The 19,064-nt window shown below is 37.5% G+C and overlaps 2 long non-coding RNA genes across 2 annotated transcripts; both read left to right on the plus strand.

Annotated features, from left to right (window-relative positions):
- The first annotated feature begins 2,676 nt into the window (after positions 1–2,676).
- LOC127153536 (uncharacterized) lies at positions 2,677–6,585 on the plus strand. The gene is made up of 4 exons (XR_007825284.1): positions 2,677–2,740; positions 2,903–3,534; positions 4,848–5,017; positions 5,838–6,585. It is a non-coding gene; the product is annotated as an uncharacterized LOC127153536 (long non-coding RNA).
- A 4-nt stretch (positions 6,586–6,589) lies between these two features.
- Positions 6,590–17,661, plus strand: LOC127153535 (uncharacterized). The gene is made up of 4 exons (XR_007825283.1): positions 6,590–7,123; positions 7,213–7,554; positions 8,198–8,820; positions 17,131–17,661. It is a non-coding gene; the product is annotated as an uncharacterized LOC127153535 (long non-coding RNA).
- Positions 17,662–19,064: the final 1,403 nt, after the last annotated feature.

Consider the following 19,064-nt stretch of genomic DNA (forward strand, 5'->3'; position numbering starts at 1 on the left):
GACCTCATCTCGGCTGGAGGGACAGGCTCGATTGCGTCTTTCGCCAGTAAGACTGCAATCTCCGCACGCAGGACAGAGGCATCCGTGTCCGAGCGGACAGAAGTGAAAAGGATGCCCCTGAATTTGGGCGGGCGTCTGGCGAACTGAATCACGTAGCCGAGACGTACCGTCCAGATCAACCACCGGGACGGCCTGGGCAGCTCTAACCAGGCCGCCAGCCTGGCCGCCAGTGGGATCAGCGGAGAGTTGACCGGCGTGACCGCGGTGGGGCGGCCTGCGGGAAGGGGAAGGGGACTGGTAGGATGAACGTCCTGGAGAGCAATCTGGCTGCACTGAGCAGCACTTACCTTCTTCCCAGGTTCCCGCGCTGGCGAATGTTGGCTCCGAGTCCGAAACCCGAAGAGACATCTTGTCTGTCATGAACAGAGCTCGGGGCACTTGGCCCAGAGATGTGGAAAATTGCTCTTTCTGTGAGTGGGTGGGTACTGCCGACCCGTAGGTCGACGGCAGCTGAGCACACAGACGGCCCCGGCCCTCCTCCGGGGGCGGGGGGGGAAGATGTTGTCATCCCCCGAAGAGCAGCTTCCATCATCTCCAGGCTGCCCGTGTCAGGAGCGCCGCGGACCTGCGGGTCTTGGGTGTTTGGGGGGGCTCCTGAGCAGCGGGCGGCGCAGACGGAGCAGGTTGTTCTTGCTTCTTGGGGGCCGCAGGGGGGCGCCCTCGGCGACGAGCAGGCTGAGGCAAGGCACCCGGGGACTTGCTGGAAGTCACGCGCCTGGGGCAAGATGTGACTGATCGCCTCAGTCTGCTTCTGGACTGCCGAGAACTACTGGGCAAAGTCCTCGACAGTGTCGCCGAAGAGGCCGGCCTGGGAGACGGGAGCGTCGAGAAAGCGTGCTTTGTCGACATCTGCCATCTGCGCCAGATTCAGCCAGAGGTGGCGTTACAGGAACAAGAGTGTGGACATCACCTGACCAAGGGACCGCGCCGTGACTTTAGTCGCCCGGAGAGCGAAGTCAGTCGCTGCACGCAGCTCCTGCAACACTGCTTGGTCAGGACTACCCTTGTGCAGTTCTTTCAACGCCTTGGCCTGATAGACCTGCAGGGTGGCCATGGCGTGCAGGGCAGTGGCGGCCTGGCCCGCAGCACTGTAGGCTCTGTATCATTTATAAGAACATATAAGAACATATAATCTGAGAATTGCCAGTATTATCCTCATTGAAACTAATGGAAATTATTAAATTCCTTTGAATTTATATTTCTAACAAAACAACATAAACATTACTCTGAAAAAAAAAACTTTTTTCAAGAACTTTTTTTTTTCAAAAAATTCAACGCCAGTCAAACTAGACCCAAATACATTATGAGGTGTATAAAAATGTAAAGCCTAAATACAATTAACTGGAAATTACTGGAAATTGTCAGAGTCGTGGTGTGCGGGAAATGAGGAGTATGACGAGGAGGATACGGAACATGCACATTTATTAATTAATCCACACATCGAGCAGGAACAGACAGGAACAGCAGGGAATCCAATGAAAACAGACAAGACAAGACTTAATAATCGGGAGTGACATAAACAGACTGAGTATGACAATAACAATAACCGACAACTAAACTGTGGAAACAACCGAACTTAAATACACAGACCAATCGGGTTAGACAGGTGCGAACGATCAAACAGTGACAAAATAATTGAAAACGGAACAGGAAGGACCAAATAAGGGCATACAAGGGGAAAAACACGAAAACAGTCCACAGGGGTGTGACAGAAATAATGATGTGATTTTGATATTTACAGTTTTTCTGTGTATATCCAATAGGTTCTGCTATGATAGGACAGGAACTGAGTTCTGCTACAGTGGAACAGCAAGAATCTGGGACAGAGAGAAGGGTCAAGAAGTTTTGCTATAGCAGGGTATGGACAGCAAAGGTCAGGAAGTTCTGCTCCAGTGGGTTCTAGTACAATGCTGAAGGAATAGCAAAATCTAATGCCATTGCCACACCAGAGGCAATACAATGAGAGTGTTGTGGAAGTGTTTTAGGATATAGGGATAGAAGATGTAGAAGAATGTAAAAATCATCATATAGAAGTTAATGACAAAAAAATCTAAAGAAATTTACACCACAACAATTTTCAATTTTCACTTATTTCCTTCAGAAAAATATCCTATGCCATCAGATTACTTCAAATGCAGCACATAAGTACTTTGACATGTTTTGTCTTATAACAAAACAGAACAAAACAAAAAGATGGAAAGAAAAAAAATAATAAATAAATAAACTAAATAAATAAATAAAATAAAAAAAAATTTATTTGTATAATTTGCAAAAGCACGATGAGTGGATTACAGATAAAGCTTTCTCATGCATTCCCAGTGCTGCAAGGGGCACAGTACTTTTGGGGGGCAGTCATGGCCTAATGGTTAGAGAGTTGGACATGCAACTCAAAGGCTGCAGATTTGAGTCTCAGGTCCGGCAGGGATTGTAGGTGGGGGGGAGTGAACGTATTATTTAAATAAATAAATAAATAAATAATTATAAATTAATAATTCTCTATACTTCCCTATGCCAGTAATTCCTTCGTATGTTTACACATTGCTTAATACATCCAAAACATGTTCTTCTTGATGACACAACCACATCCTGTACCTTTCCTTTTAAGACGTGCAGCTTCGACACCTTTAAATGATAATGTAGAACGACACAGACAACACATCACAACAGAGCCACAACAAGAGTAAGTCTAAAAACATGCATTAACTTTAAATTAAATTATTTTTTAATAAATTATTGAAATACGTAAAGATGATGTCTAATAATAAGTTGCAAGGAATGACATATTTGTAATAATTAGAATGTTATTGAATTGTGTTTGTTTTTGTCAATTTCTGTATTGCAGAACACCTCACCATTTAAAAATCTTTTCATCAGGATCTTGAGCAACGAGCTACAAATACTTCCACAGAGCATAAAGATACTAAAACATTATCTATAGTCAAACAAGCAGATTTGTGAAGTCTCAGAAGATGAAATTTCCATCTGCATTTAAGAGCGAACTGGCTAAACGACTTTTTTAAAATCTGTTCCAGGAAACCTTTTGTTGATTCCATTGGACATTTTGGCCGATTTCAAATTTTCATGTCCATGCAGTGAATCCTGGAATATAGGAATAACAGTCCTCGTCTTCTTTGCACCTGCTTTTCTTGTTTTTGCTTTAACGTTTCTCTGTTTACTTAAATCTGAAGAAAAGCAAGAAACAGGAAATGATCAAGAAGAAAATATAGAAAGAGCAAGTGCATATGACATGGAAATACATGCGTTAATGTTTTAATTAGTTTATTTCCATTTTCTATGTGGATGATTCTGTTACTTATAGATGGGGATTATATTGCCTGTGGTCAAACAAAGTGGAAAGGACAGTATACTTATGATGACAAACTAAAAATAAAATGGTGCAAACCTACTGAATTGATGCTTGGAGAAGAAGCTGAACTACAAAACCAGATTCTCTTGTATATCAGACACTCACAGGTAAGTCACAGACTATACTTTCAAATAACAGTTGTATTTGTTAAAAAATTAAGTGATTTTTTTTTATAAATATAAATACAGCTTTATTATAAACTTTATTTTGAAAAGAAATGTGTTCAGAATAAGACTGTTATAAATTACAATCTAACTCTCAGACTGACAGATGTACCTCAGACTACCTCAAGGATGCAGTTTTTAGATTTTAAAGTATAATGTTCACAGAATGAATCACAAAAGCTGTGCTGTTTAAACTTAATAATATAAACTTAACATCTCTAACATCTTTACCCCCGGCTTGCTGGTTATATTGCCATTTTTGTCTTAAGCGTTATTTTAATTTCTGTGGCGTGTATCTACCGCAATGATGTAAAGCAAAGGAAAAAGAAACTGTCTAAGCAAAGAAAAGGTCTGCGTTCAAATCGCTGAAAGAAGAAAGTCCACATTATGGCGACTGATTCAAGTGACTGAGGCATACAAAGAAAGCTAAAGCTCTTTTTTTCCCTTCATATTTTGGTATTTTTAACTATAACATATAGTTTTACTATATATTTGTGTCCCCTGCAAGATCCTGTTGGAGATAAAGAGATCAATAGAGGGCTGTAGCTTTATTTTAAATCAGTTTCAACTGATAAACTTTATACTGTAAAATCTGACACAACATTTTCTTTTTTGACAGAAGATTCTTTTGTTCACCAAAGCTGCATTTAATTAAAAACAACAAAGTTACAAACAGTAATACTACAATATAATATTACAATTTAAAATAACTTTTCTATTTCATTATGTGTTATTAATGCATTTATATTATGTGATATGTGATTGAAGTAAAGTTAAGTGATACTGATTATGTAGTACGAACCCCTGAAAGATAGAGAAGACTCACAAATGTTTAAACTGATTGTTGCTGTTTCCTGATAGGTACACAGCAATTTAAAACCAAGTGTACTTGACCCCTTTGCCTGTCTGACAATGATTTTGGATTGCCCTCTAAATTTATTTGCTTGGCTCTGTAAATAGTTTGTTTGCAAATATTGTAAAAATAGATAATTGGAATGTTAAGAGGTCTGACAACATTTGTGTTTGTGAACTTTTGATCTCTGTTTTTGGGTTAGGTAGTTAGGCCAGTGATTGTATTGTATTGTATTGTATGTTTTTTTTTTTTTTTTTTTTTTTTGGTAAGGTAAGGTTGGGGTTTAAAAACTAAGAACATTTTGTTTGTTATTTTGGCTTTGTCAGCTCCCAAACCAAAGCAACCAATAAACTTTGCAAATGTTTGTCCATGCAAGTCATTTCATGTTGCACCTTTTCCCTAGACGGGACGTAACCAGAAGCGGACTGGCCATCTGGACGTTCTGGACGGTTCATCATCTAGAAAAAAAAAAGGCCGACAAAAGGGGGCGCTAATGCAATCTACTTTTGCTTATAAGAAACCGAAACTGACGCGAAGGAGAACGGGCTCGTAATGACAAACACAAACTTGAAGGTAAACGCGCTTGGGAGAAGCTAAATGAAAAAAAAAAAGTGAACAGTTACATTAGGTTACCTTTGCCCACCTCTCTCACTCTAGAGCATGCCTATAGCACTATAGTAAAATCCCAGGACACCACCTAGACCGACCGTTCACTGCTATTTATTACTCCGCATTGTCTAACATGAATATTCTATACATTCATAAAAAAGACAGCAGCGGTTCTACAACGGATTACATTTAGGAGATATTGAATTAGAAAATAGAGTAAATGAAGTCGGCTGTAAGGTGATTAGTTCTGATTAAAATGACACACACACACACAGACATGAATACTGAAATTGAAGAATTCTGTTGTTTCAGATTTCTAGATTTTATGTTTATGTCATATACGTGTTTGCGTTCTGCTATTTTTATGTAGATTTCAAGTATTTTAGTTGTTTATTATTGTTTAGTCATACAATAATAATAATTCATTTCAATCCTCTGCTGAAAAAAATAAAATAAAATAAAATAATTGGGGTATTATATATGAATAAAATGCATCATCAGATTTTAATTGAATGGATTATTGCTGCTTTTCTCACACACCAGTGCATTAACAAACTCACAAACATCAGTGTGTATTTAACAAATGTAATTTTTTTTTCCCCTAGTAATTCATTTATGTCTAAAACATTATTTTTATGTGGCGGAATTTAGCAGTTAAAGTTATTGTCCGCATCGAAGTTTTGGGGGGCTGGAGTGGGTCAAATAGAAATTGAGGTGGTACAGATCAGATTGGAGCGATACCCTTTGGTTGAAATTGCTTTTCGTGTTTAAAATCTTATTCCAGAGGTGAAGGGGTCGGTCATACAGATCATTGCCGGGCCTGCTTCTAGAGTATGCCAAAAAGAAGTCCTTACAACACAGACCACATACTGTTACCGTATGGCACCAGGTGTAAGTGACTAACATCTGGAATATTACAAACACACACACTTAGTTCATCTGCTGTTCTCTGCACTGTACTCTGCACTGAATTCATACGTGCTGTGGTCTGGCATATGTCCAGAATGGCACTGAGGGAAAACCTTCAAGAGAAGTCTCTTTCTGGAGGAGCTTGAAACAGCTCTGGTGGCTCCCCTTATGGTGAATCGACATTTTGTTGGTTTGATTCTAATCATAATGTAACATTATTGAAAAACTGTTTTTTTTTTTTTTTTTTTTTTTTTCAGTACAAAAAGTATGAAACTTTGACCAATAGTAATTTTTATTGTTATAATTTTGATTTAATAATATGTAGATATCAGTCCAACTGAAAAAACTTGTAAAAAGATGTCTTTCAATTAGCCAGATAGTAAATGGTGGAGCTCTGCAGCCATCTACTTGTAAAAATGATATTTTTTTATTTTTAAAACAGCATTTTCCAAAAAAATCTTACACTAAACCATGTCAAATGATCCATGCTATCCCCATGAATGAAGTTAAAAATCTGGGTCTTCTATAAAGGGAATTTTACACAAAAAGCTGCTTTTGTATAAAAACCTATTAAAAAAATATTAATTTATTAATTTATATGAATTAAAAAAATTATAATAAATCCTCTGAAAAAACTGCACAAATGTGCTAAAAACATTAATGAACAGAAAAATGTTTTGTTTAAAAAAAAAAACTATTATTTTGTTAGAAAATTAAATTCGTTGCGGGGTCTCTGGGGTCTCTAGAAACCCCAAACACCATGAGTGTACAACCCAAAATGAAGACTGCATAAGTGTTAATAGATGAAAAAAAAAAAAAAAAAAAATGTGGAGTTGCGAAGAAAAGTGGTCGTTGGCCAAAAAAAGGCCAACCAAATCTTTTCAGAATTCCATGCCAGCCCGTATGGAGCACACCGCGGAACAGAAAAGACCAAGCTAGCCATTTCATCCAGATTTTACTGGCCTGGAATGGGGGTGGAGATCGATAAATGGGTAAATATGAAAATATTCCTTTCAGCTTTGAAGTGAGATACAAATGGATTATGTTTTAGATTGTTTTTCTCATGTACTTATTTCTGAATATCAGGTTTTGCAGTGTGCAGACTGCCAATTTAGCAGGCTGTCCATTAAGCAGGAGCCCAAGGACATCCCAATAAGTGTTGTAAGCTTGTTCTCAGGCATTCAAAGAGAATGTGTCACATAATATGGTCACAGATTTAAATGTATTTGTTGTGCTCTTTTAATTTTAAGGTGAATAAGTCTCTGGAACTTCTGGGTATGGACCTCGTGGGCAAAGTCACCAGGACAAAAAATGGAAATGAGTACATCTGTGTCCTGGTTGACTACTATACCAAATGGGCCAAGGCCTATGCGATTCCGAATAAATCGGCTGCAGTCATCTATCGCTGCATCATCAACTTCTTTTACAGGTTTGGGGCACCAAAGAGGATATTCTACCCCCCTACTGCTACCCTCCTACTTCCTGCTAAAGCATGTTGGGCGGTGACTTCCTGTCAGTTACTCCCTGTAGCTGCAAGAAGCAATAATTTCACAGACAGTAGTTTCAAGACCAAGACAAGAGCAACAACCAGAGTAAGTAAGAGCAACATGGTCTTCAATGCAGAAATTTGAGATTAAATGTTTTATTATTCAAAGGTATTTAATAAATAATAAATCAACAAATTATTAGTGTTTATTCATTTTATTTTAACTGCTTTTCAGTCAAATGTGGCAAGTTAAGAGTCTGTACATTTATGATTGCAATACTGTGAAATGATTCTTAAATAGTTGAGACTAAAACACAATATTTGTTTCAACAATACAATGCTCATACTGTTTAAAATGTTACCTTTAAAAAATGAATAATAATAATCAATTCAAAAATTCTATGCTGACATATTTTAACTGAATAATTGTACAATCCTTAATCAATTATTCAGTTAAAATACATAAGGATTATTCAATTCAATTTAATGGAATTTTACTAAAAAGAGCTTATTTTATTATTTAATAAATTAATTAGTTTTTTAAGCAATTTCAATTTGCATTGAGAAGATAATTAAACATGATGAAACAAGAATCTCTCTCTCTTTTTTTTCTTGGGTACTGTACTTTTTTAATACTCATACACAATTTAAACTTATACTTTTTTTACTCTCTCAAGCGTGTTTTTGGCCAGACAGTTGAACTTTTAATGGAGTAAAATTGTCACTAAGTACCTGTTTTTCCATCGCAGGGATTTTTCATGTGAATTTCGTAGACCACTGGACCAGAAACTTCCCCGGCAGGAGAAACCAAAAAGGGTCATCGTTGTGTTGCATATGAAGAATGGCTCCTACAAACGTTATAGCCGTATTTAAATTTCTGTCCAAAGATGAAATCAGGATAACTGGTCCACTCATAGTTTTGTTATTGGGTTTTCAAATAATAATGGATATAAAATTTTCATGCCCATGTAGTCTTTGGTGGAATCAATTCACAGCAGCTTTCATCTATTTGGTACCTGCTGCCTTTGTTACTCTTATAATGTTCCTATTTCTACTGTATAGAGTACAGAAGACCAACAAAACATCTGAAGCACAAGACGGCACAACACATTCCACATCTCAGTCTAAAGAAACTGAGCTAAATTGTTCTACATTCTGTTTTTGTCTGGTTCCGTCTGTGGTGTGGCTCTGCATATTTTTCATTGATGGAGATTATATTGCATGTGGACTTACATACTGGAATGGACACTATGCTTGTGATAAGCAACTACATCCAAATTGTATAAACTGGTGCAAACCTACACGATTCAGCCCAGAAACAAATGACACTGAGCTATATGTGCAAACACAGAAGTATATTAATGGATCAAAGGTAAATGTCTCATTTTTAACCCATCTACTTTCTTTCACATTTTGGTAATTTCTTTAAGACAGGTCTAAACCAGCAGAATATGATTGATGTTTAAAGTTCAAATAGGGACTGTGCTTTCATCATTGGCTGATTAATTTCACAGAGAGTGCAGGTCAAAAATTGGTGTTGTCAGTGAAGACAGTTCTTTTTTCTGTTCTGTTCTGTTTATATATATATATATATATATATATATATATATATATATATATATATATATATTTAAATATATATATTTAGAGATTTAGAGGGCATGTCTCTAAATAAAGATAAACAGTTACCCCAAACAAACATTGTAAATCATAACTATTTGGCCAATTTTACACTAATTCATATGAATTCATATAATCTCATGGTTGGGGTTGGGGTTGGGGTTGGGGTTAGGGGTAGGCCCTCAAGCTCTGCAAAATCACCAGCTTGTAAATTAGTTACAAGATCACGTTGGTTGTCCTAGGTGTTCAAAAACTAATTATATTTAGCCCACAAAACCATCTCAACCAACCACTAAATAAACTTCCAGCTTTGTGAGTCTTATAGTTACATCTGCAAGTACAAATATATTTGTTAAGCTTGTGAACTCAGAGATAAGTGAGAGGATCTAAATGCAAACGATTTTAACGAATAAATAGATTTTATTGAAATAGAACCTAAAGTACCAGGAATCAATCTGTTCTGTATACCGTAGCTGTCACTATGCTTTGATGCCATCCCAGGTAAAAATAAGGTGTACTTGAATGCACTAAAAAGTAAATTTGCAGTACTTTTTTTTGTTTGTTTGTTTTTGTGCTAAATAAAATTGTAAAACATTTTATTTTCCCAACTGTGCTACTTAAGTACATTTAATATAAATACACTAATAAGCCCTAACACTTACGCTGATTTTAAGTGTAGTCAGATACAGCACTGGGGCCGGTTGCACCAGCTAGACGTAAAAAAGCTGGGTGTAAGCCCTACGCTGGGCTTTGCAACGTCCAACTTTAAGATAAATATTTACAATTGTTGCACCAGCTAAAACTACGACCAGGCGCAACTACGTCCGGCGTAGACGATGCGCGTCCACGCAAACACATTCTCCCGCAGTGAAAGCTGAGACAACACCCACGCTGCAATGGCTACAACTACTAATATAAAACTAAATTAAAGACATCATAAAAAGTGAAGCCACCGCGAAATAATTTCATTAACGAAATATTTCCTAATTTCCGCGTTTTTGTATCTGAGGTCTCCCTGCACATTCCCATGACTTCATCATACTAACACTAAAATATAACGAATGTAATACAATGCTTCTCTGGATTTTTTTTTTTTTTTTTTTTTTCTTGCTATCGAGTTTATGTACAATGAATGTCTTTTCTGAGGTAAATGTGAATTTACGTGACAATTGTGCATTTTAACCTCTTGACATTTTCTGTGGCTGAAAAACCACATTTATAAATTGTAGAGTTTGTGATAGAATTCACAGAATTTGAAAGCTGGTACTTTATTTCTGATTAAAAAGTAAGCACAAAACTTACTCCGATTATTGGATGGAAGGAACGCTGCAAATGATGAGACGAATTAAAGACGTTAAATATTTCCAAGCATTTATACTGTCCCAGCAAGATGTCGAATAGAAATATTAAGGGAATACTTTAAGACAGTTATATACAGTTATCAGCATGGTAAAGTAGATTCGTCTCTCGTCGTCTCTGAGAGAATTAGCCTTTTTCACACTTCCGTGTTTCTGGCTTCCGGATTGGCGCTTGCAGGGTAAATGTTTTTCCGGTGACAGCAGCGGCCCTACTGAACAAGAGTAAGTTCGGGAATCAAAGTCTATTTTTACAAAATAGATACTATGATACTATGATATATACCGGTGTTTTACTCTAAAAATAGCAAACATTTATTCAAAAACTTTGTGTCAGCGTCTGGTCATCACAAATACTATGTTTATTTAATTATGAATGTTAGCACTTATAATACAGTACAGTTTTAAGTTTTGCTGTACTGTCTATTTGGTGCTGGCTGTGCATTATGACTCTTCACATCATTTTTTTTTCGTGATTAATATTGTTATTATTATTATTATTATTATCATGAAAGTAATATTGTATTTTCTACTTGCTCTCCTTTGCATTATTAACTTTAGGGTGTAAATGTACGTTGCATAATGTGCCCAGGGATATACATAATAAAATAATATAATAATAAATAAGACATGACTCCGATTAATGGCTTTATTCCTTTTGGATCTGGATTACGTTGTTGTACTGAGTTTATGCATCATCCGGACTCAGAATTGTTTCATTTATTCTTGGGGAAATATGCATTTGGATATAAACGCTGTCATAATTTACCATGATGTAGTGATTCGAGGGAAATGACTGAGTAAATTGAGAAAATACAAATATACCGGATATGGAGAACAGAAACTAGCTGGTGCTATGTTGCGCATATATTATATTGACGAGTACCGGTCTGAGTGCCCATATAAATTACAAACAAGTAAAATGTTGTTTCTTTGTTGATTATATAACAACTTGGAAAGCAGACAAAAAAGAAAAGGTAAAAGGCATTATTTGAGACAAGAGCATATTAATATAATAGGCACAGACCTGTAGCGGAACTGACTTTACCCTGCGCTGACGTCACTTCCGATTTTTGTGAAAAAGGCTAATTTGTACCGTTAACCCTTTCACACGTGAGTTTAAAATATTCTAGCTGAGCCCCCAGGGTGAGTTTTTTAGGTGACCGTTATTTAGAACTTATAGCCTTATTGTTTCCATGGCGACGCGTCCTGTTTGTCACGTGACACAACACAGCCACAATAGCGCTGTATGACACATGTATCACTTTTATATCGTTTTCCCTTTTTATTATTAATATTCACAAACGTGCTCACTGTATTATGAAATATCTGATATTCCGATTCTGAAATATGTGCAAGTAGATGGAGGTTTAAACACTTTTATAATGAGCGTGTTAGTTGATCTATGCCGAGTGATGGGCGCCGCCATGTTAGTTCACGCTGAATCCGAGCTGTGGGATTTACAAAACGCAAATTCATCCCCTCCTCCCGAAAAACATTAAAGTAAGTCTCTGGTGAGCTTGGAGAAGAGCAGAGTAAACTTTATAGTTACCTATCCTTTGTAAGGATCATTATTGCCGCTTCCACAGACATCGGCGTATATTTTGCTAACTATAAATGCATCCTTTTACTAGGACTTATGTGTATTTAAATGTCTGGAACCTAAAATAAGCATTATATATGGTTGAAAACATGGAATAGTTGCGATAGTATGACAAGCGCTCAGCGCGTCTGATCTGGCTCAGCACCAGCCAAAGCTGCACGAGAGTAGTTCTGACTCAGGGTTGATGCCAGAAGAGCATATGGCGAGCGACTTTTCTCTACAACAAAGGTCATGGTGCGGCCCCTCGTAAAGGTGATGTCCACCATATTTGACTGAACCTGGCTGAGATGCATGACAGACAACCCAAAGATGACAGGATCTGTTCTTGTCTCCACCACTGGTACCCAACTTAGTTACACTCAAACACTCATACGCAAAAAAAAAAAAAAAAAAAAAAAAAAAAAAAAAAATTCACACTCTGTCCAGTCTAAAAACTCTATATAATCTATATTTAGGCTATACATAATGTTTTTTGATCTTAGGATGATAGTTATATATTTTATATAATTATATATAATTACGATAAAATTTATATATTTCATCTTAAAATTATCTCATCATATATAGTGAAAAAGTAAGAGAAGTTGAGTTGGACTAGCGTGATCTGCAAGGTTTCTCTGAATGACAGTGCTTGTAAAGCCGGCTAATGAAAGCTCTGTCAGCTGGATCTGTATAAAATGATCTATATATGTTTTATTGTGCATGAACTGATTTTGAGGACTTGGCATTACTCAAAGAGATAACGGGAGCGCATCTGTAGACAGCGTCATATGAGGTTGCGTTGAGTGGAGTTTCTTTGACATGAGTGACGAAAGGCTGTAAGGAAAGCGTGTGCGGAAACCCTTATATGGAGATATTCTGGGCGTGTTTTATGCAAATGACTAACCTTGTGCACGCAGCTGCTTATTTAGAATACTCCAAATTCACTAACACGAGAACGTAGTTAGAAACAAATTCATGTGCGTATACATGTGTTGTGAATTAGGTGGAAAGTGTTTGTGAGAAGTTCGAATGTGTGTACAAATATGAATAATCTACGCAATTTTTAATGCATGAGACCCATTATCTTGAGACCCCGGCCTTGTCATGTGCCCAAGGTTCCCACCACTTCCTTTCAGGACCAGGTGGTGAACTTGCAAGCACTGCCCTTGCATTGCTGTGTTCTGCCCGTGCTTTGCGCATTTACGTGGAATACGTATGCATTGTCAATTTACATAACACAGTTCGGGTTGTGGTATTTTCATTAGGGACCCTTACATCAGTCGATGTAACATTGAACGTTAATGACTGAAAGAGAACGTTTCTGTAGAAGGGAACAGATACATTACGTCCCCCATACCACAGCCTCGGACTGCGCTGAATGCCAAGATGCATCTCGGCTCCTCAACACAAACCTGAATTAGTGGATGCACCCTGCCATCATTTACCCATATGCACTGGGAGGGGCTTGGCATGCAAATTCCACTCCCCAATTTTTAGTGGCCTTTTTTTTCTAATGCTCAGAGGTGATTGGGGTTCTCAAATCAGACCCCTGACGTCAGTCGGCATAACGTCTCCGTTCCCTCCCTTCAGAGAATGAGGGTTACATATGTAACTGTAAACAATTCCCAGTGTGCAATAATGAATTCACAGATGGTGGTTGCACATTTAAGGTAGATTTTATTTTGAAAAAATATAAATTAATCATTTTAGAAGTGGCACTCGCAACACTTTTGTTTTTGCCCCCATTTTTCATGAGCTGAAATCAAAGATCTAAGGCTTTTTCTGTGTATACAAGAGGCCTATTTCTCTCAAATATTGTTCACAAATCTGTCTAAATCTGTGTTAGTGAGCACTTCTCCTTTGCCAAGACAATCCATCTACCTCACAGGTGTGGCATATCAAGATGCTGATTAGACAGCATGATTATTGCACAGGTGTGCCTTAGGCTGGCCACAATAAAAGGCCACTCTAAAATGTGCAGTTTTATCATACAGCACAGATATTGCAAGTTTTGAGGGAGTGTGCAATTGGCATGCTGACTGCAGGAATGTCTACCAGAGCTGTTGCCCGTGAATTGAATGTTCATTTTTCTACCATAAGCCATCTCCAAAGGCGTTTCAGAGAATTTGGCAGTACATCCAACTGGCATCTTCACCTCCAAGATCGTTGAGACCAGCCACCCGGACTGCTGCTGCAACAATTGGTTTGCATAACCAAAGAATTTCTACACAAACTGTCAGAAACCGTCTCAGAGAAGCTCATCTGCATGCGTGTCATCCTCATCGGGTTCTCGACCTGACTGCAGTTCGTCGTAACCGACTTGAGTGGGCAAATGCTCACATTCGATGGCGTCTGGCACTTTGGAGAGGTGTTCTCTTCACGGATGAATCCCGGTTTTCACTGTACAGGGCAGATGTCAGACAGCGTGTATGGCGTCGTGTGGGTGAGCGGTTTGCTGATGTCAATGTTGTGGATCGAGTGGCCCATGGTGGCGGTGGGATTATGGTATGGGCAGGCGTATGTTATGGACAGCGAACACAGGTGCATTTTATTGATGGCATTTTGAATGCACAGAGATACTGTGACAAGATCCTGAGGCCCGTTGTTGTGCCATTCATCTATGACCATCATCTCATGTTGCAGCATGATAATGCACGGCCCCATGTTGCAAGGATCTGTACACAATTCCTGGAAGCTGAAAACATCCCAGTTCTTGCATGGCCAGCATACTCACCGGACATGTCACCCATTGAGCATGTTTGGGATGCTCTGGATCGGCGTATACGACAGCATGTTCCAGTCCTGCCAATATCCAGCAACTTGGCATTGAAGAGGAGTGGACCAACATTCCACAGGCCACAATCAACAACCTGATCAACTCTATGTGAAATAGATGTGTTGCACTGCGTGAGGCAAATGGTGGTCACACCAGATACTGACTGGTTTTCAGACCCCCCCAGTGCAGTAAAACTGTACATTTTAGAGTGGCCTTTTATTGTGGCCAGCCTAAGGCACACCTGTGGAATAATCATGCTGTCTAATCAGCATCTTGATATGCCACACCTGTGAGGTCGATGGATTATCTCAGCAAAGGACAAGTGCTCACTAACACAGATTTAGACAGATTTGTGTAACACTTACAATCTACTAACCCCACCCATTAGTTCACACAGAGGTGGAGCTGGAGGCCATTTGGCTCTGCAGTGAACAGTACTTGAGCAGTACCTTAAAAAAAAAAAAAAACACCAACATTCCTTGTGTGTTTGTGCACACCTGGCAAATAAAGCTAATTCTGATTCTGATTCTGGGATAGTCTTACAGATCCGAAACACAGACTGTAAAAAAAAAAGATGGATGACGCAACTTCACTCTCTTCAATTGAGGAAAAGTGAAGCCACCATATTGCGCTGATTTGGGACCAGAGTCTGGTCCCAAAAGCGAACAAAGTGGAGCCGCGTCCCGCCCACACTCCCGCAGAGACGATCGCAAGCACAAGCCCCTAATTAGCCTGACTGCTCAAATTTTTGTCTGCTTTTTGCAGTACCAGAGGCTTCTGTCAAAATAAGGTAAATAAAACCCCAATCTCTTCCTGAAGATCCCCAAAAAGTCCGTTGGAGCCTTAGTTCACTCAGACAATCTGTCAATCACAGCTGTCAATCATGACGTCACGTTCCCGTTTTATAGCATCACATAACTAACTAAAACCGAAGTTATTTAATAAACGAACACTTGAACTTACACCGGCGTGGTAAAAACTATATAAAATGACAAAAAACAACTTTGGAAAACACTTATTTGAAGTAAAAATTTAAATTATATAGTTTGCGTCATGTCCCTTTAGATGGAGAGGGCAGGGTTTATACTGGGATCAGCCACCTGGGGGCGATCGAAACGTTTGGCTTCACTTTTCAAGACTTATGCAGCACACTTGATCCAAAACAGGCATGTCATTTTGTTGTGGGCGGAGCCTATCTGGTGACAGTACTAAATGACGGTTTTCAAGTTGCAGTCTATAGAGCCATGGAATAATAATAATAAAAAACATTTTTTTTTTTTTTTTTTTTTTTTTCAAAATTCTGACTTTATTCTTGCAATTCCGAGATTATATCTCACAATTCTAATAAGGAAAAACAACTCGTCATTATCTCTTTTCTCTCAGCTCAGAATAGGCTTTTTTTCCCCTCAGAATTAGGAGATTGCATGAGTAATGCCAACTTGCATTTGCGAGAAAAAAAGTCAGAATTGTGAGATAAAATAAATAAATGTTATGCAAAAAATGTTAATAGTAATAGGTTTAAATAATATTTCATGCTGTAATGATAGGGCTAGTACAATATATCCCCTATGAACAGCATATATTATGTAGACCTATTGTTTAAATCAAATTTATGCTTTAAAAGCAGAGTAATCATAGACGTTTTCATCTATAGTATATATGTTTAAATGTATGCGTTTAGCTTCAAATGGCATCTTTGACGATATATTTAATATTCTATCAAAATTATTTGCATTTCAATTTTGACATCAAAAGAATAATATATATAAAATATATATATATATATATATATATATATATATATTCTCTTATTCCAAAGATTCACTTGCTACCAGTGTTCTTCTGCAACCACTATGCGTGCGCAGCCGCAAGTGACGTATCTCCTCCAAATTGATCTATTAAGTACAAAATTAGTGTGCAAAAATAGGTCACTTTAAGCACATTATGGAAGTGTACTAAGTGTACTGAAATAAAGTTTTTTTTTCTTTTTTTTTTTACCTGGGATATGCCATATGTTTGGTCTGAGTAGCACCCCTTCAAGTCAAACACACCTAAGGGCTAAAACAAGGAACAGGTGTAAGTGTTTGGTTGCTAAGGAGACTAACAATGGTCTCTGACAAGGCAGGCAAAGAAAACAAATGAAACAAGAACACAGGAAGTCACAACAGAATCAAAAGGAACAAAATATACTGTAAAATAAGAGTCCAAAACTCAAAACAGATGAAGTGATCATAACATAACTCAACAAATGTATATAACATAACTGCATATAAAATGTTGTTTGTTTTTTAATGTTTTAATTTATTTAATATTTGATTTATTAATTGTTTCATTTTTACTGTCCAGGTTACAGGTTATATTCTGGCTCTTCTCTCCTGCATTACAGCAATTTGTTTGACTGTTTTCAACATCAAAAAAGATGAAGAGAGTAGGGAACAGCAAGCCCCACCAGTCAATGTGAATAATAGTAGAGCCAGTGGCTCAACACACTCTGTGGATAATACAGACCAACGAAGCCCTACAGTGAATAGGCCACAACAGATGCAAAGCAATGACAGCAATGACCAGATTAACTCTGCACACCCTGAGAACCACCCCCTTTGCCATGATTCAAGAGTTTAAATTGAGAGAAATCACAACCTGCTCTGAAAAAAAACTGATCTTAGAATTATAATTATAAATAATTTACTGTTTCTGTGTCACTTAATGTAGTTTTGAAGGTTTTTTTTTTCTTTTTCTTTTTTTATGTCTGTTCTGCTGTTTGAGATCCATTTGATTTGTGAGTGTGCGTTTTAATTTCTCATGTTTCAATTCATTAACTGTTTTTGTTGTTGTAACTAATCATCCTATTTGATAATAGGTTATCAAAGTGCTTTGTTGATGTAACTCTTAGTACAACTTATTGTTTTCATTTGTTTCTGTTTTGTTATAAGAAAAACAAAATAAATGTGTGAATCAATAGATTAATTATTCATTTGTTTGTCTGCAAATTTCAACATGATACTGTTCAAAAATCAGTCAAAAATCATAAGCACCAAAGACACTTTAACAATAATAATGAATGATATAAACGTGTTCAGCAACTCTTTGTCTTAAAACTAAATCCAACCAACTAACTAACCATCTGGCCATAAAAGTCAATCTGCCACGATTGGGTTCAGATGAAGATGATGAAAATGGTCCAAACAGGTTTCCACAAACAAAGGGGTCACTGGGGCATCAAAAAATCTACATAGAAAAACTGTCATTATTATTATTATTATTATTATTATTATTATTATTTTATGGATATATTTGAATTTCATCTTTAAATTCCTCCTCTGAATTGTGAGTTTAGAAATAATTGCCTGAACAAACACAATCACGCATTTTGATTCACATACACATTTTGATATTCTTTTTGTACTAACCACCGGACTGATCTAGTTGGCACTGGTTAACCAAAAAATAAATAAATAAATAAAAATTGCACTTCATGCCCAAAAGGTAAGAGGCATACAAAATGTGCAGAGCGGTGGTACATGAGGACTAGAATTGAGATCCACTGGTGTAGTGTATTCCAGCTTATAAAATGGTTAGTAAAACAGCTATGACCACTTAATTCACCCAACAGTTCTGTGTTTTGCTGAGCAACACCCTTAGCAACATAAACAGGGTTGCCAGATCCCACAAAAATCTACAGCCCAAAGCTTACTCAAAACCCGCTCAAATGGAATGAAAATTAGGAGACGGGGTAGCTGCAGTTTGGAGCAATGTGCGTTCCGAAAGGTCTTTACAATTGGTTGCGAGTGTCCCGTTTAACATACAGACAGGCTGTGATCTTAAACGCTATTGATCCCTTTAAAGGTGCAGTGTGTAGCATTCAGGAGGATCTATTGACAGAAATGCAATATAATATACAAAACTATGTTTTCAGATGTGTAAAGACCTTATATAATGAGCCATTATGTTTTTATAACCTTAAAATGAGCAATTTATATCTACATACACCAAGGGTCCCTTTACTTGAAACTCGCCGTTTAGTGCCAACATGTTTCTATAGTAGCCATGAATGAACAAACTGCTCTACAGAGCGTGTTTCATCAGTAAGTTGTTCTACTTCTTCATTGGTGTTTTTGGAGGCCGCTCGTGTCGTCACGAAGTTGAATGCGCATGAAGAATAGTAGTGATAGTATTTGTAAGTCAGTAGTGTTCGTCTGGTATAAGTAAAAAGAGAAATTGAGAAAAAAGAAATGAAAAAACAAATGCAGGATCACACGTATTATGCACAAGTGGAACAG

The sequence above is a fragment of the Labeo rohita genome, chromosome 22, assembly GCF_022985175.1.
Source record: "Labeo rohita strain BAU-BD-2019 chromosome 22, IGBB_LRoh.1.0, whole genome shotgun sequence".
Taxonomy (NCBI): domain Eukaryota; kingdom Metazoa; phylum Chordata; class Actinopteri; order Cypriniformes; family Cyprinidae; genus Labeo; species Labeo rohita.